Source organism: Schistocerca nitens, chromosome 2 (genome assembly GCF_023898315.1).
Source record: "Schistocerca nitens isolate TAMUIC-IGC-003100 chromosome 2, iqSchNite1.1, whole genome shotgun sequence".
NCBI lineage: Eukaryota > Metazoa > Arthropoda > Insecta > Orthoptera > Acrididae > Schistocerca > Schistocerca nitens.
The window spans coordinates 305,998,296-306,016,730 of NC_064615.1; the positions used below are offsets into that span (position 1 = coordinate 305,998,296).

General features: G+C 54.5%; 41 non-coding genes across 41 annotated transcripts; 8 read left to right on the forward strand and 33 right to left on the reverse strand.

The window, feature by feature from the left end:
* Positions 1-11: 11 nt before the first annotated feature.
* Trnag-gcc (transfer RNA glycine (anticodon GCC)) lies at positions 12-82 on the reverse strand. The gene has a single exon. It is a non-coding gene; the product is annotated as a tRNA-Gly (tRNA).
* Positions 83-422: 340 nt separating this feature from the next.
* Positions 423-494, forward strand: Trnag-ucc (transfer RNA glycine (anticodon UCC)). Its single transcript has one exon. It is a non-coding gene; the product is annotated as a tRNA-Gly (tRNA).
* Positions 495-1,298: 804 nt separating this feature from the next.
* Trnai-aau (transfer RNA isoleucine (anticodon AAU)) lies at positions 1,299-1,372 on the reverse strand. The gene has a single exon. It is a non-coding gene; the product is annotated as a tRNA-Ile (tRNA).
* A 198-nt stretch (positions 1,373-1,570) lies between these two features.
* Trnae-uuc (transfer RNA glutamic acid (anticodon UUC)) lies at positions 1,571-1,642 on the reverse strand. The gene has a single exon. It is a non-coding gene; the product is annotated as a tRNA-Glu (tRNA).
* A 305-nt stretch (positions 1,643-1,947) lies between these two features.
* Trnam-cau (transfer RNA methionine (anticodon CAU)) lies at positions 1,948-2,020 on the reverse strand. The gene has a single exon. It is a non-coding gene; the product is annotated as a tRNA-Met (tRNA).
* Positions 2,021-2,401: 381 nt separating this feature from the next.
* Positions 2,402-2,472, reverse strand: Trnag-gcc (transfer RNA glycine (anticodon GCC)). Its single transcript has one exon. It is a non-coding gene; the product is annotated as a tRNA-Gly (tRNA).
* A 340-nt stretch (positions 2,473-2,812) lies between these two features.
* On the forward strand, positions 2,813-2,884 carry Trnag-ucc (transfer RNA glycine (anticodon UCC)). The gene has a single exon. It is a non-coding gene; the product is annotated as a tRNA-Gly (tRNA).
* Positions 2,885-3,597: 713 nt separating this feature from the next.
* Trnai-aau (transfer RNA isoleucine (anticodon AAU)) lies at positions 3,598-3,671 on the reverse strand. The gene has a single exon. It is a non-coding gene; the product is annotated as a tRNA-Ile (tRNA).
* A 198-nt stretch (positions 3,672-3,869) lies between these two features.
* Trnae-uuc (transfer RNA glutamic acid (anticodon UUC)) lies at positions 3,870-3,941 on the reverse strand. Its single transcript has one exon. It is a non-coding gene; the product is annotated as a tRNA-Glu (tRNA).
* Positions 3,942-4,246: 305 nt separating this feature from the next.
* On the reverse strand, positions 4,247-4,319 carry Trnam-cau (transfer RNA methionine (anticodon CAU)). The gene has a single exon. It is a non-coding gene; the product is annotated as a tRNA-Met (tRNA).
* A 380-nt stretch (positions 4,320-4,699) lies between these two features.
* Positions 4,700-4,770, reverse strand: Trnag-gcc (transfer RNA glycine (anticodon GCC)). Its single transcript has one exon. It is a non-coding gene; the product is annotated as a tRNA-Gly (tRNA).
* A 340-nt stretch (positions 4,771-5,110) lies between these two features.
* Positions 5,111-5,182, forward strand: Trnag-ucc (transfer RNA glycine (anticodon UCC)). The gene has a single exon. It is a non-coding gene; the product is annotated as a tRNA-Gly (tRNA).
* A 602-nt stretch (positions 5,183-5,784) lies between these two features.
* On the reverse strand, positions 5,785-5,858 carry Trnai-aau (transfer RNA isoleucine (anticodon AAU)). Its single transcript has one exon. It is a non-coding gene; the product is annotated as a tRNA-Ile (tRNA).
* Positions 5,859-6,056: 198 nt separating this feature from the next.
* Trnae-uuc (transfer RNA glutamic acid (anticodon UUC)) lies at positions 6,057-6,128 on the reverse strand. The gene has a single exon. It is a non-coding gene; the product is annotated as a tRNA-Glu (tRNA).
* A 305-nt stretch (positions 6,129-6,433) lies between these two features.
* Positions 6,434-6,506, reverse strand: Trnam-cau (transfer RNA methionine (anticodon CAU)). Its single transcript has one exon. It is a non-coding gene; the product is annotated as a tRNA-Met (tRNA).
* Positions 6,507-6,886: 380 nt separating this feature from the next.
* On the reverse strand, positions 6,887-6,957 carry Trnag-gcc (transfer RNA glycine (anticodon GCC)). Its single transcript has one exon. It is a non-coding gene; the product is annotated as a tRNA-Gly (tRNA).
* A 340-nt stretch (positions 6,958-7,297) lies between these two features.
* Trnag-ucc (transfer RNA glycine (anticodon UCC)) lies at positions 7,298-7,369 on the forward strand. Its single transcript has one exon. It is a non-coding gene; the product is annotated as a tRNA-Gly (tRNA).
* Positions 7,370-8,105: 736 nt separating this feature from the next.
* Positions 8,106-8,179, reverse strand: Trnai-aau (transfer RNA isoleucine (anticodon AAU)). The gene has a single exon. It is a non-coding gene; the product is annotated as a tRNA-Ile (tRNA).
* Positions 8,180-8,377: 198 nt separating this feature from the next.
* Trnae-uuc (transfer RNA glutamic acid (anticodon UUC)) lies at positions 8,378-8,449 on the reverse strand. The gene has a single exon. It is a non-coding gene; the product is annotated as a tRNA-Glu (tRNA).
* A 305-nt stretch (positions 8,450-8,754) lies between these two features.
* Positions 8,755-8,827, reverse strand: Trnam-cau (transfer RNA methionine (anticodon CAU)). The gene has a single exon. It is a non-coding gene; the product is annotated as a tRNA-Met (tRNA).
* Positions 8,828-9,207: 380 nt separating this feature from the next.
* On the reverse strand, positions 9,208-9,278 carry Trnag-gcc (transfer RNA glycine (anticodon GCC)). Its single transcript has one exon. It is a non-coding gene; the product is annotated as a tRNA-Gly (tRNA).
* Positions 9,279-9,618: 340 nt separating this feature from the next.
* Trnag-ucc (transfer RNA glycine (anticodon UCC)) lies at positions 9,619-9,690 on the forward strand. Its single transcript has one exon. It is a non-coding gene; the product is annotated as a tRNA-Gly (tRNA).
* Positions 9,691-10,382: 692 nt separating this feature from the next.
* Trnai-aau (transfer RNA isoleucine (anticodon AAU)) lies at positions 10,383-10,456 on the reverse strand. Its single transcript has one exon. It is a non-coding gene; the product is annotated as a tRNA-Ile (tRNA).
* Positions 10,457-10,654: 198 nt separating this feature from the next.
* Trnae-uuc (transfer RNA glutamic acid (anticodon UUC)) lies at positions 10,655-10,726 on the reverse strand. Its single transcript has one exon. It is a non-coding gene; the product is annotated as a tRNA-Glu (tRNA).
* Positions 10,727-11,031: 305 nt separating this feature from the next.
* Positions 11,032-11,104, reverse strand: Trnam-cau (transfer RNA methionine (anticodon CAU)). Its single transcript has one exon. It is a non-coding gene; the product is annotated as a tRNA-Met (tRNA).
* Positions 11,105-11,484: 380 nt separating this feature from the next.
* Trnag-gcc (transfer RNA glycine (anticodon GCC)) lies at positions 11,485-11,555 on the reverse strand. The gene has a single exon. It is a non-coding gene; the product is annotated as a tRNA-Gly (tRNA).
* A 340-nt stretch (positions 11,556-11,895) lies between these two features.
* Trnag-ucc (transfer RNA glycine (anticodon UCC)) lies at positions 11,896-11,967 on the forward strand. The gene has a single exon. It is a non-coding gene; the product is annotated as a tRNA-Gly (tRNA).
* A 602-nt stretch (positions 11,968-12,569) lies between these two features.
* On the reverse strand, positions 12,570-12,643 carry Trnai-aau (transfer RNA isoleucine (anticodon AAU)). Its single transcript has one exon. It is a non-coding gene; the product is annotated as a tRNA-Ile (tRNA).
* A 198-nt stretch (positions 12,644-12,841) lies between these two features.
* Positions 12,842-12,913, reverse strand: Trnae-uuc (transfer RNA glutamic acid (anticodon UUC)). The gene has a single exon. It is a non-coding gene; the product is annotated as a tRNA-Glu (tRNA).
* Positions 12,914-13,218: 305 nt separating this feature from the next.
* Positions 13,219-13,291, reverse strand: Trnam-cau (transfer RNA methionine (anticodon CAU)). Its single transcript has one exon. It is a non-coding gene; the product is annotated as a tRNA-Met (tRNA).
* A 380-nt stretch (positions 13,292-13,671) lies between these two features.
* Positions 13,672-13,742, reverse strand: Trnag-gcc (transfer RNA glycine (anticodon GCC)). Its single transcript has one exon. It is a non-coding gene; the product is annotated as a tRNA-Gly (tRNA).
* A 340-nt stretch (positions 13,743-14,082) lies between these two features.
* On the forward strand, positions 14,083-14,154 carry Trnag-ucc (transfer RNA glycine (anticodon UCC)). The gene has a single exon. It is a non-coding gene; the product is annotated as a tRNA-Gly (tRNA).
* Positions 14,155-14,756: 602 nt separating this feature from the next.
* Positions 14,757-14,830, reverse strand: Trnai-aau (transfer RNA isoleucine (anticodon AAU)). Its single transcript has one exon. It is a non-coding gene; the product is annotated as a tRNA-Ile (tRNA).
* Positions 14,831-15,028: 198 nt separating this feature from the next.
* Positions 15,029-15,100, reverse strand: Trnae-uuc (transfer RNA glutamic acid (anticodon UUC)). The gene has a single exon. It is a non-coding gene; the product is annotated as a tRNA-Glu (tRNA).
* Positions 15,101-15,405: 305 nt separating this feature from the next.
* On the reverse strand, positions 15,406-15,478 carry Trnam-cau (transfer RNA methionine (anticodon CAU)). Its single transcript has one exon. It is a non-coding gene; the product is annotated as a tRNA-Met (tRNA).
* Positions 15,479-15,858: 380 nt separating this feature from the next.
* Trnag-gcc (transfer RNA glycine (anticodon GCC)) lies at positions 15,859-15,929 on the reverse strand. The gene has a single exon. It is a non-coding gene; the product is annotated as a tRNA-Gly (tRNA).
* A 340-nt stretch (positions 15,930-16,269) lies between these two features.
* On the forward strand, positions 16,270-16,341 carry Trnag-ucc (transfer RNA glycine (anticodon UCC)). The gene has a single exon. It is a non-coding gene; the product is annotated as a tRNA-Gly (tRNA).
* A 730-nt stretch (positions 16,342-17,071) lies between these two features.
* On the reverse strand, positions 17,072-17,145 carry Trnai-aau (transfer RNA isoleucine (anticodon AAU)). Its single transcript has one exon. It is a non-coding gene; the product is annotated as a tRNA-Ile (tRNA).
* Positions 17,146-17,343: 198 nt separating this feature from the next.
* Trnae-uuc (transfer RNA glutamic acid (anticodon UUC)) lies at positions 17,344-17,415 on the reverse strand. The gene has a single exon. It is a non-coding gene; the product is annotated as a tRNA-Glu (tRNA).
* Positions 17,416-17,720: 305 nt separating this feature from the next.
* Positions 17,721-17,793, reverse strand: Trnam-cau (transfer RNA methionine (anticodon CAU)). The gene has a single exon. It is a non-coding gene; the product is annotated as a tRNA-Met (tRNA).
* Positions 17,794-18,173: 380 nt separating this feature from the next.
* Positions 18,174-18,244, reverse strand: Trnag-gcc (transfer RNA glycine (anticodon GCC)). Its single transcript has one exon. It is a non-coding gene; the product is annotated as a tRNA-Gly (tRNA).
* Positions 18,245-18,435: the final 191 nt, after the last annotated feature.

Sequence of the window (18,435 nt, forward strand, 5' to 3'; positions counted from 1 at the left end):
AAGCAAAATGATGCATCGGCCGGGAATCGAACCCGGGCCGCCCGCGTGGCAGGCGAGCATTCTACCACTGAACCACCGATGCTCGGGCCGGTAGTAACTGCACGCTGCTTCCCGAGCAGATGTCTCAAGGGAAAGTGGGACTGCCGTCAAGCGCCGTAGCATTCTGTCGAGAAGATGCTGCAGACGCTGAATCCTGCACTGTACTGCTTAAAAATGCCGCCAGAACGCGGTCCTCTGCGTACTCTTGCGTCGCCGGCGCCGACTCTTGCCAAGGATGCGAAATGTGCGCGGATACGCTGTCCGAACGCGCCTGGATGTGCTCCCCTAGCCTACCTCGAAATGCGCCTGCCAGGTACGATCACCTTCGGCCGCTGCCGACAGGCGGGAAGCCGACACAGCGCGGCGTCGGGGCGCTCGCTTGTGCGGTGGTGGTGTAATGGTCAGCATAGTTGCCTTCCAAGCAGTTGGTCCGGGTTCAATTCCCGGCCACCGCAACAGGCTTTTTAATGTCACGTATGAGTACTTTCGCCACGCGCCCTTAACTTAATGTTTTTTCCCCCTCTTACTCGCTGCAGACCAGCCTATAGTGTGTCTCGACTGTCTCGACTTGTCTCGACTTGTCTCGACTTGTCTCGACTTGCGACTTGTCTCGACTTGTCTCGACTTGTCTCGACTTGTCTCGACTTGTCGAGACACGACTTGTCTCGACTTGTCTCGACTTGTCTCGACTTGTCTCGACTTGTCTCGACTTGTCTCGACTTGTCTCGACTTGTCTCGACTTGTCTCGACTTGTCTCGACTTGTCTCGACTTGTCTCGACTTTGCTCAGCTGACGCGAGAGCTGACGCTCTCCAATCGGCCTATATCAAAACGACAAGCACGAGAAACGACTGAGAGAGGTAAGGAGAGGCGAGGCGATGTACACACAGCACGCCCGTTCATTTCACGGTGGCGTCTCCCTGACCGAATCGGGCTGTAGCTCCGAAAACAAAGGAGAAAGAAAAATAGGAAGTAAAACTGCCAACAGTACCCTGTGTCCCCATGCGCTCTCCCGCCCAAGTACCGACAAGGGCCAAAGTTGTTACGCATCGGCAATCGGACATTTCCTTTCATCTTCTCTTTATCGGTTGAGAACCAGTGTATTCAACATATTATGGCCATTGCCGAGTGAATGCTGTAGCGCTTCCCGACAAGTCGGGTTCGGATCCTCTGTCAACTTCCACGCAGGGTGATGATCTTTTGGTCATCACACTCGCCAGCTGAAATCGGCGCTGCCTTTTCGTGGTAGTAAAAGCGTTGTGGCCCGTGGGGGGATCGAACCCACGACCTTCGCGTTATTAGCACGACGCTCTAACCAACTGAGCTAACGGGCCTCGACAGTTGCGCTCGCTCAGCCCTACGCTGCAAACGTATGGCATGAAGCCGTACACCATTTCTATGGTCGTCGGATGTCTGCTTCCCTCGTCTATACTCTGCTGACGGTCACGAAACAGTAGATATATTGCGAGCAGGACGGGAAACGGCAGCTCGGACAGCTCAAACTTGTCACGATTCGTGTGGAAAAAGTTCCGTTCCGGTACCGGGAATCGAACCCGGGCCTCCTGGGTGAAAGCCAGGTATCCTAGCCACTAGACCACACCGGATGTGGGCGTTCCTGCGGCGGATCGGACGGTCGCTTGTAGCATTTCGTGTCGTGTCCCGCGTCGGCGCCCTTCTCTCTTTGCGAGCGTCTTTGCGCATACTGACTGGCAAGGCGCGCACCTCAAACGTCTCAGAGCAATGTTTTTGGCTTCATGCTGTGCTAGGAGAAGAGGAAAAGGGAAGCTGTAAGTAGCAATAACAGGGAGTAAACATTTTCCCGCTGAAGCGTTGAAAACGTTGTGGATAAAAAACAAGAAATAAGTTGGTGCCCTAGCAACAGCATCACCATCAGTCACAGAAAATTAAATGCCCCGGGTGAGGATCGAACTCACGACCTTAAGATTATGAGACTTACGCGCTGCCTACTGCGCTACCGAGGCACAGGTGAAGCGCTTGTCCTGGAAACTGGGTAAGTACCACACCCAATGTTAGACGTAAAGACACTGTACTTCCTGGATAACGTGTTCTGTTGCTACACGTGCATTGCCAGCCCAGTTGATTGCGGTGTTGCTGCAGCTTTTGCAAACGATAGGCAGCACTCCTTGTCGTTAACGTTCAGTGCCTCGGAGGCACCTGGACACAGCAACTTGTGAGACCAGGCCGACGCTAGTCTGTAGAACACCATGCGAGCGTCCTAGTGGGGACCCGCGAGTGCTGCGTTCTCGGTTCTTCTCAAGGGAATCCAGCTATACATTCATGTGGATCGTGCATCTCAAGCGCGCAAGCCACACGGCAGCATTATCGTGGGAAAAGCAAAATGATGCATCGGCCGGGAATCGAACCCGGGCCGCCCGCGTGGCAGGCGAGCATTCTACCACTGAACCACCGATGCTCGGGCCGGTAGTAACTGCACGCTGCTTCCCGAGCAGATGTCTCAAGGGAAAGTGGGACTGCCGTCAAGCGCCGTAGCATTCTGTCGAGAAGATGCTGCAGACGCTGAATCCTGCACTGTACTGCTTAAAAATGCCGCCAGAACGCGGTCCTCTGCGTACTCTTGCGTCGCCGGCGCCGACTCTTGCCAAGGATGCGAAATGTGCGCGGATACGCTGTCCGAACGCGCCTGGCTGTGCTCCCCTAGCCTACCTCGAAATGCGCCTGCCAGGTACGATCACCTTCGGCCGCTGCCGACAGGCGGGAAGCCGACACAGCGCGGCGTCGGGGCGCTCGCTTGTGCGGTGGTGGTGTAATGGTCAGCATAGTTGCCTTCCAAGCAGTTGGTCCGGGTTCAATTCCCGGCCACCGCAACAGGCTTTTTAATGTCACGTATGAGTACTTTCGCCACGCGCCCTTAACTTAATGTTTTTTCCCCCTCTTACTCGCTGCAGACCAGCCTATAGTGTGTCTCGACTTGTCTCGACTTGTCTCGACTTGTCTCGACTTGTCTCGACTTGTCTCGACTTGTCTCGACTTGTCTCGACTTGTCTCGACTTGTCTCGACTTGTCTCGACTTGTCTCGACTTGTCTCGACTTGTCTCGACTTTGCTCAGCTGACGCGAGAGCTGACGCTCTCCTATGGGCCTATATCAAAACGACAAGCACGAGAAACGACTGAGAGAGGTAAGGAGAGGCGAGGCGATGTACACACAGCACGCCCGTTCATTTCACGGTGGCGTCTCCCTGACCGAATCGGGCTGTAGCTCCGAAAACAAAGGAGAAAGAAAAATAGGAAGTAAAACTGCCAACAGTACCCTGTGTCCCCATGCGCTCTCCCGCCCAAGTACCGACAAGGGCCAAAGTTGTTACGCATCGGCAATCGGACATTTCCTTTCATCTTCTCTTTATCGGTTGAGAACCAGTGTATTCAACATATTATGGCCATTGCCGAGTGAATGCTGTAGCGCTTCCCGACAAGTCGGGTTCGGATCCTCTGTCAACTTCCACGCAGGGTGATGATGTTTTGGTCATCACACTCGCCAGCTGAAATCGGCGCTGCCTTTTCGTGGTAGTAAAAGCGTTGTGGCCCGTGGGGGGATCGAACCCACGACCTTCGCGTTATTAGCACGACGCTCTAACCAACTGAGCTAACGGGCCTCGACAGTTGCGCTCGCTCAGCCCTACGCTGCAAACGTATGGCATGAAGCCGTACACCATTTCTATGGTCGTCGGATGTCTGCTTCCCTCGTCTATACTCTGCTGACGGTCACGAAACAGTAGATATATTGCGAGCAGGACGGGAAACGGCAGCTCGGACAGCTCAAACTTGTCACGATTCGTGTGGAAAAAGTTCCGTTCCGGTACCGGGAATCGAACCCGGGCCTCCTGGGTGAAAGCCAGGTATCCTAGCCACTAGACCACACCGGATGTGGGCGTTCCTGCGGCGGATCGGACGGTCGCTTGTAGCATTTCGTGTCGTGTCCCGCGTCGGCGCCCTTCTCTCTTTGCGAGCGTCTTTGCGCATACTGACTGGCAAGGCGCGCACCTCAAACGTCTCAGAGCAATGTTTTTGGCTTCATGCTGTGCTAGGAGAAGAGGAAAAGGGAAGCTGTAAGTAGCAATAACAGGGAGTAAACATTTTCCCGCTGAAGCGTTGAAAACGTTGTGGATAAAAAACAAGAAATAAGTTGGTGCCCTAGCAACAGCATCACCATCAGTCACAGAAAATTAAATGCCCCGGGTGAGGATCGAACTCACGACCTTAAGATTATGAGACTTACGCGCTGCCTACTGCGCTACCGAGGCACAGGTGAAGCGCTTGTCCTGGAAACTGGGTAAGTACCACACCCAATGTTAGACGTAAAGACACTGTACTTCCTGGATAACGTGTTCTGTTGCTACACGTGCATTGCCAGCCCAGTTGATTGCGGTGTTGCTGCAGATTTGCAAACGATAGGCAGCACTCCTTGTCGTTAACGTTCAGTGCCTCGGAGGCACCTGGACACAGCAACTTGCGAGGCCAGGCCGACGCTAGTCTGTAGAACACCATGCGAGCGTCCTAGTGGGGACCCGCGAGTGCTGCGTTCTCGGTTCTTCTCAAGGGAATCCTGCTATACATTCATGTGGATCGTGCATCTCAAGCGCGCAAGCCACACGGCAGCATTATCGTGGGAAAAGCAAAATGATGCATCGGCCGGGAATCGAACCCGGGCCGCCCGCGTGGCAGGCGAGCATTCTACCACTGAACCACCGATGCTCGGGCCGGTAGTAACTGCACGCTGCTTCCCGAGCAGATGTCTCAAGGGAAAGTGGGACTGCCGTCAAGCGCCGTAGCATTCTGTCGAGAAGATGCTGCAGACGCTGAATCCTGCACTGTACTGCTTAAAAATGCCGCCAGAACGCGGTCCTCTGCGTACTCTTGCGTCGCCGGCGCCGACTCTTGCCAAGGATGCGAAATGTGCGCGGATACGCTGTCCGAACGCGCCTGGATGTGCTCCCCTAGCCTACCTCGAAATGCGCCTGCCAGGTACGATCACCTTCGGCCGCTGCCGACAGGCGGGAAGCCGACACAGCGCGGCGTCGGGGCGCTCGCTTGTGCGGTGGTGGTGTAATGGTCAGCATAGTTGCCTTCCAAGCAGTTGGTCCGGGTTCGATTCCCGGCCACCGCAACAGGCTTTTTAATGTCACGTATGAGTACTTTCGCCACGCGCCCTTAACTTAATGTTTTTTCCCCCTCTTACTCGCTGCAGACCAGCCTATAGTGTGTCTCGACTGTCTCGACTTGTCTCGACTTTGCTCAGCTGACGCGAGAGCTGACGCTCTCCAATCGGCCTATATCAAAACGACAAGCACGAGAAACGACTGAGAGAGGTAAGGAGAGGCGAGGCGATGTACACACAGCACGCCCGTTCATTTCACGGTGGCGTCTCCCTGACCGAATCGGGCTGTAGCTCCGAAAACAAAGGAGAAAGAAAAATAGGAAGTAAAACTGCCAACAGTACCCTGTGTCCCCATGCGCTCTCCCGCCCAAGTACCGACAAGGGCCAAAGTTGTTACGCATCGGCAATCGGACATTTCCTTTCATCTTCTCTTTATCGGTTGAGAACCAGTGTATTCAACATATTATGGCCATTGCCGAGTGAATGCTGTAGCGCTTCCCGACAAGTCGGGTTCGGATCCTCTGTCAACTTCCACGCAGGGTGATGATGTTTTGGTCATCACACTCGCCAGCTGAAATCGGCGCTGCCTTTTCGTGGTAGTAAAAGCGTTGTGGCCCGTGGGGGGATCGAACCCACGACCTTCGCGTTATTAGCACGACGCTCTAACCAACTGAGCTAACGGGCCTCGACAGTTGCGCTCGCTCAGCCCTACGCTGCAAACGTATGGCATGAAGCCGTACACCATTTCTATGGTCGTCGGATGTCTGCTTCCCTCGTCTATACTCTGCTGACGGTCACGAAACAGTAGATATATTGCGAGCAGGACGGGAAACGGCAGCTCGGACAGCTCAAACTTGTCACGATTCGTGTGGAAAAAGTTCCGTTCCGGTACCGGGAATCGAACCCGGGCCTCCTGGGTGAAAGCCAGGTATCCTAGCCACTAGACCACACCGGATGTGGGCGTTCCTGCGGCGGATCGGACGGTCGCTTGTAGCATTTCGTGTCGTGTCCCGCGTCGGCGCCCTTCTCTCTTTGCGAGCGTCTTTGCGCATACTGACTGGCAAGGCGCGCACCTCAAACGTCTCAGAGCAATGTTTTTGGCTTCATGCTGTGCTAGGAGAAGAGGAAAAGGGAAGCTGTAAGTAGCAATAACAGGGAGTAAACATTTTCCCGCTGAAGCGTTGAAAACGTTGTGGATAAAAAACAAGAAATAAGTTGGTGCCCTAGCAACAGCATCACCATCAGTCACAGAAAATTAAATGCCCCGGGTGAGGATCGAACTCACGACCTTAAGATTATGAGACTTACGCGCTGCCTACTGCGCTACCGAGGCACAGGTGAAGCGCTTGTCCTGGAAACTGGGTAAGTACCACACCCAATGTTAGACGTAAAGACACTGTACTTCCTGGATAACGTGTTCTGTTGCTACACGTGCATTGCCAGCCCAGTTGATTGCGGTGTTGCTGCAGATTTGCAAACGATAGGCAGCACTCCTTGTCGTTAACGTTCAGTGCCTCGGAGGCACCTGGACACAGCAACTTGCGAGGCCAGGCCGACGCTAGTCTGTAGAACACCATGCGAGCGTCCTAGTGGGGACCCGCGAGTGCTGCGTTCTCGGTTCTTCTCAAGGGAATCCTGCTATACATTCATGTGGATCGTGCATCTCAAGCGCGCAAGCCACACGGCAGCATTATCGTGGGAAAAGCAAAATGATGCATCGGCCGGGAATCGAACCCGGGCCGCCCGCGTGGCAGGCGAGCATTCTACCACTGAACCACCGATGCTCGGGCCGGTAGTAACTGCACGCTGCTTCCCGAGCAGATGTCTCAAGGGAAAGTGGGACTGCCGTCAAGCGCCGTAGCATTCTGTCGAGAAGATGCTGCAGACGCTGAATCCTGCACTGTACTGCTTAAAAATGCCGCCAGAACGCGGTCCTCTGCGTACTCTTGCGTCGCCGGCGCCGACTCTTGCCAAGGATGCGAAATGTGCGCGGATACGCTGTCCGAACGCGCCTGGATGTGCTCCCCTAGCCTACCTCGAAATGCGCCTGCCAGGTACGATCACCTTCGGCCGCTGCCGACAGGCGGGAAGCCGACACAGCGCGGCGTCGGGGCGCTCGCTTGTGCGGTGGTGGTGTAATGGTCAGCATAGTTGCCTTCCAAGCAGTTGGTCCGGGTTCGATTCCCGGCCACCGCAACAGGCTTTTTAATGTCACGTATGAGTACTTTCGCCACGCGCCCTTAAATGTTTTTTCCCCCTCTTACTCGCTGCAGACCAGCCTATAGTGTGTCTCGACTGTCTCGACTTGTCTCGACTTGTCTCGACGTCTCGACTTGTCTCGACTTGTCTCGACTTGTCTCGACTTGTCTCGACTTGTCTCGACTTGTCTCGACTTGTCTCGACTTGTCTCGACTTGTCTCGACTTGTCTCGACTTGTCTCGACTTGTCTCGACTTTGCTCAGCTGACGCGAGAGCTGACGCTCTCCAATCGGCCTATATCAAAACGACAAGCACGAGAAACGACTGAGAGAGGTAAGGAGAGGCGAGGCGATGTACACACAGCACGCCCGTTCATTTCACGGTGGCGTCTCCCTGACCGAATCGGGCTGTAGCTCCGAAAACAAAGGAGAAAGAAAAATAGGAAGTAAAACTGCCAACAGTACCCTGTGTCCCCATGCGCTCTCCCGCCCAAGTACCGACAAGGGCCAAAGTTGTTACGCATCGGCAATCGGACATTTCCTTTCATCTTCTCTTTATCGGTTGAGAACCAGTGTATTCAACATATTATGGCCATTGCCGAGTGAATGCTGTAGCGCTTCCCAACAAGTCGGGTTCGGATCCTCTGTCAACTTCCACGCAGGGTGATGATGTTTTGGTCATCACACTCGCCAGCTGAAATCGGCGCTGCCTTTTCGTGGTAGTAAAAGCGTTGTGGCCCGTGGGGGGATCGAACCCACGACCTTCGCGTTATTAGCACGACGCTCTAACCAACTGAGCTAACGGGCCTCGACAGTTGCGCTCGCTCAGCCCTACGCTGCAAACGTATGGCATGAAGCCGTACACCATTTCTATGGTCGTCGGATGTCTGCTTCCCTCGTCTATACTCTGCTGACGGTCACGAAACAGTAGATATATTGCGAGCAGGACGGGAAACGGCAGCTCGGACAGCTCAAACTTGTCACGATTCGTGTGGAAAAAGTTCCGTTCCGGTACCGGGAATCGAACCCGGGCCTCCTGGGTGAAAGCCAGGTATCCTAGCCACTAGACCACACCGGATGTGGGCGTTCCTGCGGCGGATCGGACGGTCGCTTGTAGCATTTCGTGTCGTGTCCCGCGTCGGCGCCCTTCTCTCTTTGCGAGCGTCTTTGCGCATACTGACTGGCAAGGCGCGCACCTCAAACGTCTCAGAGCAATGTTTTTGGCTTCATGCTGTGCTAGGAGAAGAGGAAAAGGGAAGCTGTAAGTAGCAATAACAGGGAGTAAACATTTTCCCGCTGAAGCGTTGAAAACGTTGTGGATAAAAAACAAGAAATAAGTTGGTGCCCTAGCAACAGCATCACCATCAGTCACAGAAAATTAAATGCCCCGGGTGAGGATCGAACTCACGACCTTAAGATTATGAGACTTACGCGCTGCCTACTGCGCTACCGAGGCACAGGTGAAGCGCTTGTCCTGGAAACTGGGTAAGTACCACACCCAATGTTAGACGTAAAGACACTGTACTTCCTGGATAACGTGTTCTGTTGCTACACGTGCATTGCCAGCCCAGTTGATTGCGGTGTTGCTGCAGATTTGCAAACGATAGGCAGCACTCCTTGTCGTTAACGTTCAGTGCCTCGGAGGCACCTGGACACAGCAACTTGCGAGGCCAGGCCGACGCTAGTCTGTAGAACACCATGCGAGCGTCCTAGTGGGGACCCGCGAGTGCTGCGTTCTCGGTTCTTCTCAAGGGAATCCTGCTATACATTCATGTGGATCGTGCATCTCAAGCGCGCAAGCCACACGGCAGCATTATCGTGGGAAAAGCAAAATGATGCATCGGCCGGGAATCGAACCCGGGCCGCCCGCGTGGCAGGCGAGCATTCTACCACTGAACCACCGATGCTCGGGCCGGTAGTAACTGCACGCTGCTTCCCGAGCAGATGTCTCAAGGGAAAGTGGGACTGCCGTCAAGCGCCGTAGCATTCTGTCGAGAAGATGCTGCAGACGCTGAATCCTGCACTGTACTGCTTAAAAATGCCGCCAGAACGCGGTCCTCTGCGTACTCTTGCGTCGCCGGCGCCGACTCTTGCCAAGGATGCGAAATGTGCGCGGATACGCTGTCCGAACGCGCCTGGATGTGCTCCCCTAGCCTACCTCGAAATGCGCCTGCCAGGTACGATCACCTTCGGCCGCTGCCGACAGGCGGGAAGCCGACACAGCGCGGCGTCGGGGCGCTCGCTTGTGCGGTGGTGGTGTAATGGTCAGCATAGTTGCCTTCCAAGCAGTTGGTCCGGGTTCGATTCCCGGCCACCGCAACAGGCTTTTTAATGTCACGTATGAGTACTTTCGCCACGCGCCCTTAACTTAATGTTTTTTCCCCCTCTTACTCGCTGCAGACCAGCCTATAGTGTGTCTCGACTGTCTCGACTTGTCTCGACTTGTCTCGACTTGTCTCGACTTGTCTCGACTTGTCTCGACTTGTCTCGACTTGTCTCGACTTGTCTCGACTTGTCTCGACTTGTCTCGACTTTGCTCAGCTGACGCGAGAGCTGACGCTCTCCAATCGGCCTATATCAAAACGACAAGCACGAGAAACGACTGAGAGAGGTAAGGAGAGGCGAGGCGATGTACACACAGCACGCCCGTTCATTTCACGGTGGCGTCTCCCTGACCGAATCGGGCTGTAGCTCCGAAAACAAAGGAGAAAGAAAAATAGGAAGTAAAACTGCCAACAGTACCCTGTGTCCCCATGCGCTCTCCCGCCCAAGTACCGACAAGGGCCAAAGTTGTTACGCATCGGCAATCGGACATTTCCTTTCATCTTCTCTTTATCGGTTGAGAACCAGTGTATTCAACATATTATGGCCATTGCCGAGTGAATGCTGTAGCGCTTCCCGACAAGTCGGGTTCGGATCCTCTGTCAACTTCCACGCAGGGTGATGATCTTTTGGTCATCACACTCGCCAGCTGAAATCGGCGCTGCCTTTTCGTGGTAGTAAAAGCGTTGTGGCCCGTGGGGGGATCGAACCCACGACCTTCGCGTTATTAGCACGACGCTCTAACCAACTGAGCTAACGGGCCTCGACAGTTGCGCTCGCTCAGCCCTACGCTGCAAACGTATGGCATGAAGCCGTACACCATTTCTATGGTCGTCGGATGTCTGCTTCCCTCGTCTATACTCTGCTGACGGTCACGAAACAGTAGATATATTGCGAGCAGGACGGGAAACGGCAGCTCGGACAGCTCAAACTTGTCACGATTCGTGTGGAAAAAGTTCCGTTCCGGTACCGGGAATCGAACCCGGGCCTCCTGGGTGAAAGCCAGGTATCCTAGCCACTAGACCACACCGGATGTGGGCGTTCCTGCGGCGGATCGGACGGTCGCTTGTAGCATTTCGTGTCGTGTCCCGCGTCGGCGCCCTTCTCTCTTTGCGAGCGTCTTTGCGCATACTGACTGGCAAGGCGCGCACCTCAAACGTCTCAGAGCAATGTTTTTGGCTTCATGCTGTGCTAGGAGAAGAGGAAAAGGGAAGCTGTAAGTAGCAATAACAGGGAGTAAACATTTTCCCGCTGAAGCGTTGAAAACGTTGTGGATAAAAAACAAGAAATAAGTTGGTGCCCTAGCAACAGCATCACCATCAGTCACAGAAAATTAAATGCCCCGGGTGAGGATCGAACTCACGACCTTAAGATTATGAGACTTACGCGCTGCCTACTGCGCTACCGAGGCACAGGTGAAGCGCTTGTCCTGGAAACTGGGTAAGTACCACACCCAATGTTAGACGTAAAGACACTGTACTTCCTGGATAACGTGTTCTGTTGCTACACGTGCATTGCCAGCCCAGTTGATTGCGGTGTTGCTGCAGATTTGCAAACGATAGGCAGCACTCCTTGTCGTTAACGTTCAGTGCCTCGGAGGCACCTGGACACAGCAACTTGCGAGGCCAGGCCGACGCTAGTCTGTAGAACACCATGCGAGCGTCCTAGTGGGGACCCGCGAGTGCTGCGTTCTCGGTTCTTCTCAAGGGAATCCTGCTATACATTCATGTGGATCGTGCATCTCAAGCGCGCAAGCCACACGGCAGCATTATCGTGGGAAAAGCAAAATGATGCATCGGCCGGGAATCGAACCCGGGCCGCCCGCGTGGCAGGCGAGCATTCTACCACTGAACCACCGATGCTCGGGCCGGTAGTAACTGCACGCTGCTTCCCGAGCAGATGTCTCAAGGGAAAGTGGGACTGCCGTCAAGCGCCGTAGCATTCTGTCGAGAAGATGCTGCAGACGCTGAATCCTGCACTGTACTGCTTAAAAATGCCGCCAGAACGCGGTCCTCTGCGTACTCTTGCGTCGCCGGCGCCGACTCTTGCCAAGGATGCGAAATGTGCGCGGATACGCTGTCCGAACGCGCCTGGATGTGCTCCCCTAGCCTACCTCGAAATGCGCCTGCCAGGTACGATCACCTTCGGCCGCTGCCGACAGGCGGGAAGCCGACACAGCGCGGCGTCGGGGCGCTCGCTTGTGCGGTGGTGGTGTAATGGTCAGCATAGTTGCCTTCCAAGCAGTTGGTCCGGGTTCGATTCCCGGCCACCGCAACAGGCTTTTTAATGTCACGTATGAGTACTTTCGCCACGCGCCCTTAACTTAATGTTTTTTCCCCCTCTTACTCGCTGCAGACCAGCCTATAGTGTGTCTCGACTGTCTCGACTTGTCTCGACTTTGCTCAGCTGACGCGAGAGCTGACGCTCTCCAATCGGCCTATATCAAAACGACAAGCACGAGAAACGACTGAGAGAGGTAAGGAGAGGCGAGGCGATGTACACACAGCACGCCCGTTCATTTCACGGTGGCGTCTCCCTGACCGAATCGGGCTGTAGCTCCGAAAACAAAGGAGAAAGAAAAATAGGAAGTAAAACTGCCAACAGTACCCTGTGTCCCCATGCGCTCTCCCGCCCAAGTACCGACAAGGGCCAAAGTTGTTACGCATCGGCAATCGGACATTTCCTTTCATCTTCTCTTTATCGGTTGAGAACCAGTGTATTCAACATATTATGGCCATTGCCGAGTGAATGCTGTAGCGCTTCCCGACAAGTCGGGTTCGGATCCTCTGTCAACTTCCACGCAGGGTGATGATGTTTTGGTCATCACACTCGCCAGCTGAAATCGGCGCTGCCTTTTCGTGGTAGTAAAAGCGTTGTGGCCCGTGGGGGGATCGAACCCACGACCTTCGCGTTATTAGCACGACGCTCTAACCAACTGAGCTAACGGGCCTCGACAGTTGCGCTCGCTCAGCCCTACGCTGCAAACGTATGGCATGAAGCCGTACACCATTTCTATGGTCGTCGGATGTCTGCTTCCCTCGTCTATACTCTGCTGACGGTCACGAAACAGTAGATATATTGCGAGCAGGACGGGAAACGGCAGCTCGGACAGCTCAAACTTGTCACGATTCGTGTGGAAAAAGTTCCGTTCCGGTACCGGGAATCGAACCCGGGCCTCCTGGGTGAAAGCCAGGTATCCTAGCCACTAGACCACACCGGATGTGGGCGTTCCTGCGGCGGATCGGACGGTCGCTTGTAGCATTTCGTGTCGTGTCCCGCGTCGGCGCCCTTCTCTCTTTGCGAGCGTCTTTGCGCATACTGACTGGCAAGGCGCGCACCTCAAACGTCTCAGAGCAATGTTTTTGGCTTCATGCTGTGCTAGGAGAAGAGGAAAAGGGAAGCTGTAAGTAGCAATAACAGGGAGTAAACATTTTCCCGCTGAAGCGTTGAAAACGTTGTGGATAAAAAACAAGAAATAAGTTGGTGCCCTAGCAACAGCATCACCATCAGTCACAGAAAATTAAATGCCCCGGGTGAGGATCGAACTCACGACCTTAAGATTATGAGACTTACGCGCTGCCTACTGCGCTACCGAGGCACAGGTGAAGCGCTTGTCCTGGAAACTGGGTAAGTACCACACCCAATGTTAGACGTAAAGACACTGTACTTCCTGGATAACGTGTTCTGTTGCTACACGTGCATTGCCAGCCCAGTTGATTGCGGTGTTGCTGCAGATTTGCAAACGATAGGCAGCACTCCTTGTCGTTAACGTTCAGTGCCTCGGAGGCACCTGGACACAGCAACTTGCGAGGCCAGGCCGACGCTAGTCTGTAGAACACCATGCGAGCGTCCTAGTGGGGACCCGCGAGTGCTGCGTTCTCGGTTCTTCTCAAGGGAATCCTGCTATACATTCATGTGGATCGTGCATCTCAAGCGCGCAAGCCACACGGCAGCATTATCGTGGGAAAAGCAAAATGATGCATCGGCCGGGAATCGAACCCGGGCCGCCCGCGTGGCAGGCGAGCATTCTACCACTGAACCACCGATGCTCGGGCCGGTAGTAACTGCACGCTGCTTCCCGAGCAGATGTCTCAAGGGAAAGTGGGACTGCCGTCAAGCGCCGTAGCATTCTGTCGAGAAGATGCTGCAGACGCTGAATCCTGCACTGTACTGCTTAAAAATGCCGCCAGAACGCGGTCCTCTGCGTACTCTTGCGTCGCCGGCGCCGACTCTTGCCAAGGATGCGAAATGTGCGCGGATACGCTGTCCGAACGCGCCTGGATGTGCTCCCCTAGCCTACCTCGAAATGCGCCTGCCAGGTACGATCACCTTCGGCCGCTGCCGACAGGCGGGAAGCCGACACAGCGCGGCGTCGGGGCGCTCGCTTGTGCGGTGGTGGTGTAATGGTCAGCATAGTTGCCTTCCAAGCAGTTGGTCCGGGTTCGATTCCCGGCCACCGCAACAGGCTTTTTAATGTCACGTATGAGTACTTTCGCCACGCGCCCTTAACTTAATGTTTTTTCCCCCTCTTACTCGCTGCAGACCAGCCTATAGTGTGTCTCGACTGTCTCGACTTGTCTCGACTTTGCTCAGCTGACGCGAGAGCTGACGCTCTCCAATCGGCCTATATCAAAACGACAAGCACGAGAAACGACTGAGAGAGGTAAGGAGAGGCGAGGCGATGTACACACAGCACGCCCGTTCATTTCACGGTGGCGTCTCCCTGACCGAATCGGGCTGTAGCTCCGAAAACAAAGGAGAAAGAAAAATAGGAAGTAAAACTGCCAACAGTACCCTGTGTCCCCATGCGCTCTCCCGCCCAAGTACCGACAAGGGCCAAAGTTGTTACGCATCGGCAATCGGACATTTCCTTTCATCTTCTCTTTATCGGTTGAGAACCAGTGTATTCAACATATTATGGCCATTGCCGAGTGAATGCTGTAGCGCTTCCCGACAAGTCGGGTTCGGATCCTCTGTCAACTTCCACGCAGGGTGATGATGTTTTGGTCATCACACTCGCCAGCTGAAATCGGCGCTGCCTTTTCGTGGTAGTAAAAGCGTTGTGGCCCGTGGGGGGATCGAACCCACGACCTTCGCGTTATTAGCACGACGCTCTAACCAACTGAGCTAACGGGCCTCGACAGTTGCGCTCGCTCAGCCCTACGCTGCAAACGTATGGCATGAAGCCGTACACCATTTCTATGGTCGTCGGATGTCTGCTTCCCTCGTCTATACTCTGCTGACGGTCACGAAACAGTAGATATATTGCGAGCAGGACGGGAAACGGCAGCTCGGACAGCTCAAACTTGTCACGATTCGTGTGGAAAAAGTTCCGTTCCGGTACCGGGAATCGAACCCGGGCCTCCTGGGTGAAAGCCAGGTATCCTAGCCACTAGACCACACCGGATGTGGGCGTTCCTGCGGCGGATCGGACGGTCGCTTGTAGCATTTCGTGTCGTGTCCCGCGTCGGCGCCCTTCTCTCTTTGCGAGCGTCTTTGCGCATACTGACTGGCAAGGCGCGCACCTCAAACGTCTCAGAGCAATGTTTTTGGCTTCATGCTGTGCTAGGAGAAGAGGAAAAGGGAAGCTGTAAGTAGCAATAACAGGGAGTAAACATTTTCCCGCTGAAGCGTTGAAAACGTTGTGGATAAAAAACAAGAAATAAGTTGGTGCCCTAGCAACAGCATCACCATCAGTCACAGAAAATTAAATGCCCCGGGTGAGGATCGAACTCACGACCTTAAGATTATGAGACTTACGCGCTGCCTACTGCGCTACCGAGGCACAGGTGAAGCGCTTGTCCTGGAAACTGGGTAAGTACCACACCCAATGTTAGACGTAAAGACACTGTACTTCCTGGATAACGTGTTCTGTTGCTACACGTGCATTGCCAGCCCAGTTGATTGCGGTGTTGCTGCAGATTTGCAAACGATAGGCAGCACTCCTTGTCGTTAACGTTCAGTGCCTCGGAGGCACCTGGACACAGCAACTTGCGAGGCCAGGCCGACGCTAGTCTGTAGAACACCATGCGAGCGTCCTAGTGGGGACCCGCGAGTGCTGCGTTCTCGGTTCTTCTCAAGGGAATCCTGCTATACATTCATGTGGATCGTGCATCTCAAGCGCGCAAGCCACACGGCAGCATTATCGTGGGAAAAGCAAAATGATGCATCGGCCGGGAATCGAACCCGGGCCGCCCGCGTGGCAGGCGAGCATTCTACCACTGAACCACCGATGCTCGGGCCGGTAGTAACTGCACGCTGCTTCCCGAGCAGATGTCTCAAGGGAAAGTGGGACTGCCGTCAAGCGCCGTAGCATTCTGTCGAGAAGATGCTGCAGACGCTGAATCCTGCACTGTACTGCTTAAAAATGCCGCCAGAACGCGGTCCTCTGCGTACTCTTGCGTCGCCGGCGCCGACTCTTGCCAAGGATGCGAAATGTGCGCGGATACGCTGTCCGAACGCGCCTGGATGTGCTCCCCTAGCCTACCTCGAAATGCGCCTGCCAGGTACGATCACCTTCGGCCGCTGCCGACAGGCGGGAAGCCGACACAGCGCGGCGTCGGGGCGCTCGCTTGTGCGGTGGTGGTGTAACGGTCAGCATAGTTGCCTTCCAAGCAGTTGGTCCGGGTTCGATTCCCGGCCACCGCAACAGGCTTTTTAATGTCACGTATGAGTACTTTCGCCACGCGCCCTTAACTTAATGTTTTTTCCCCCTCTTACTCGCTGCAGACCAGCCTATAGTGTGTCTCGACTGTCTCGACTTGTCTCGACTTGTCTCGACGTCTCGACTTGTCTCGACTTGTCTCGACTTGTCTCGACTTGTCTCGACTTGTCTCGACTTGTCTCGACTTGTCTCGACTTGTCTCGACTTGTCTCGACTTGTCTCGACTTGTCTCGACTTTGCTCAGCTGACGCGAGAGCTGACGCTCTCCAATCGGCCTATATCAAAACGACAAGCACGAGAAACGACTGAGAGAGGTAAGGAGAGGCGAGGCGATGTACACACAGCACGCCCGTTCATTTCACGGTGGCGTCTCCCTGACCGAATCGGGCTGTAGCTCCGAAAACAAAGGAGAAAGAAAAATAGGAAGTAAAACTGCCAACAGTACCCTGTGTCCCCATGCGCTCTCCCGCCCAAGTACCGACAAGGGCCAAAGTTGTTACGCATCGGCAATCGGACATTTCCTTTCATCTTCTCTTTATCGGTTGAGAACCAGTGTATTCAACATATTATGGCCATTGCCGAGTGAATGCTGTAGCGCTTCCCAACAAGTCGGGTTCGGATCCTCTGTCAACTTCCACGCAGGGTGATGATGTTTTGGTCATCACACTCGCCAGCTGAAATCGGCGCTGCCTTTTCGTGGTAGTAAAAGCGTTGTGGCCCGTGGGGGGATCGAACCCACGACCTTCGCGTTATTAGCACGACGCTCTAACCAACTGAGCTAACGGGCCTCGACAGTTGCGCTCGCTCAGCCCTACGCTGCAAACGTATGGCATGAAGCCGTACACCATTTCTATGGTCGTCGGATGTCTGCTTCCCTCGTCTATACTCTGCTGACGGTCACGAAACAGTAGATATATTGCGAGCAGGACGGGAAACGGCAGCTCGGACAGCTCAAACTTGTCACGATTCGTGTGGAAAAAGTTCCGTTCCGGTACCGGGAATCGAACCCGGGCCTCCTGGGTGAAAGCCAGGTATCCTAGCCACTAGACCACACCGGATGTGGGCGTTCCTGCGGCGGATCGGACGGTCGCTTGTAGCATTTCGTGTCGTGTCCCGCGTCGGCGCCCTTCTCTCTTTGCGAGCGTCTTTGCGCATACTGACTGGCAAGGCGCGCACCTCAAACGTCTCAGAGCAATGTTTTTGGCTTCATGCTGTGCTAGGAGAAGAGGAAAAGGGAAGCTGTAAGTAGCAATAACAGGGAGTAAACATTTTCCCGCTGAAGCGTTGAAAACGTTGTGGATAAAAAACAAGAAATAAGTTGGTGCCCTAGCAACAGCATCACCATCAGTCACAGAAAATTAAATGCCCCGGGTGAGGATCGAACTCACGACCTTAAGATTATGAGACTTACGCGCTGCCTACTGCGCTACCGAGGCACAGGTGAAGCGCTTGTCCTGGAAACTGGGTAAGTACCACACCCAATGTTAGACGTAAAGACACTGTACTTCCTGGATAACGTGTTCTGTTGCTACACGTGCATTGCCAGCCCAGTTGATTGCGGTGTTGCTGCAGATTTGCAAACGATAGGCAGCACTCCTTGTCGTTAACGTTCAGTGCCTCGGAGGCACCTGGACACAGCAACTTGCGAGGCCAGGCCGACGCTAGTCTGTAGAACACCATGCGAGCGTCCTAGTGGGGACCCGCGAGTGCTGCGTTCTCGGTTCTTCTCAAGGGAATCCTGCTATACATTCATGTGGATCGTGCATCTCAAGCGCGCAAGCCACACGGCAGCATTATCGTGGGAAAAGCAAAATGATGCATCGGCCGGGAATCGAACCCGGGCCGCCCGCGTGGCAGGCGAGCATTCTACCACTGAACCACCGATGCTCGGGCCGGTAGTAACTGCACGCTGCTTCCCGAGCAGATGTCTCAAGGGAAAGTGGGACTGCCGTCAAGCGCCGTAGCATTCTGTCGAGAAGATGCTGCAGACGCTGAATCCTGCACTGTACTGCTTAAAAATGCCGCCAGAACGCGGTCCTCTGCGTACTCTTGCGTCGCCGGCGCCGACTCTTGCCAAG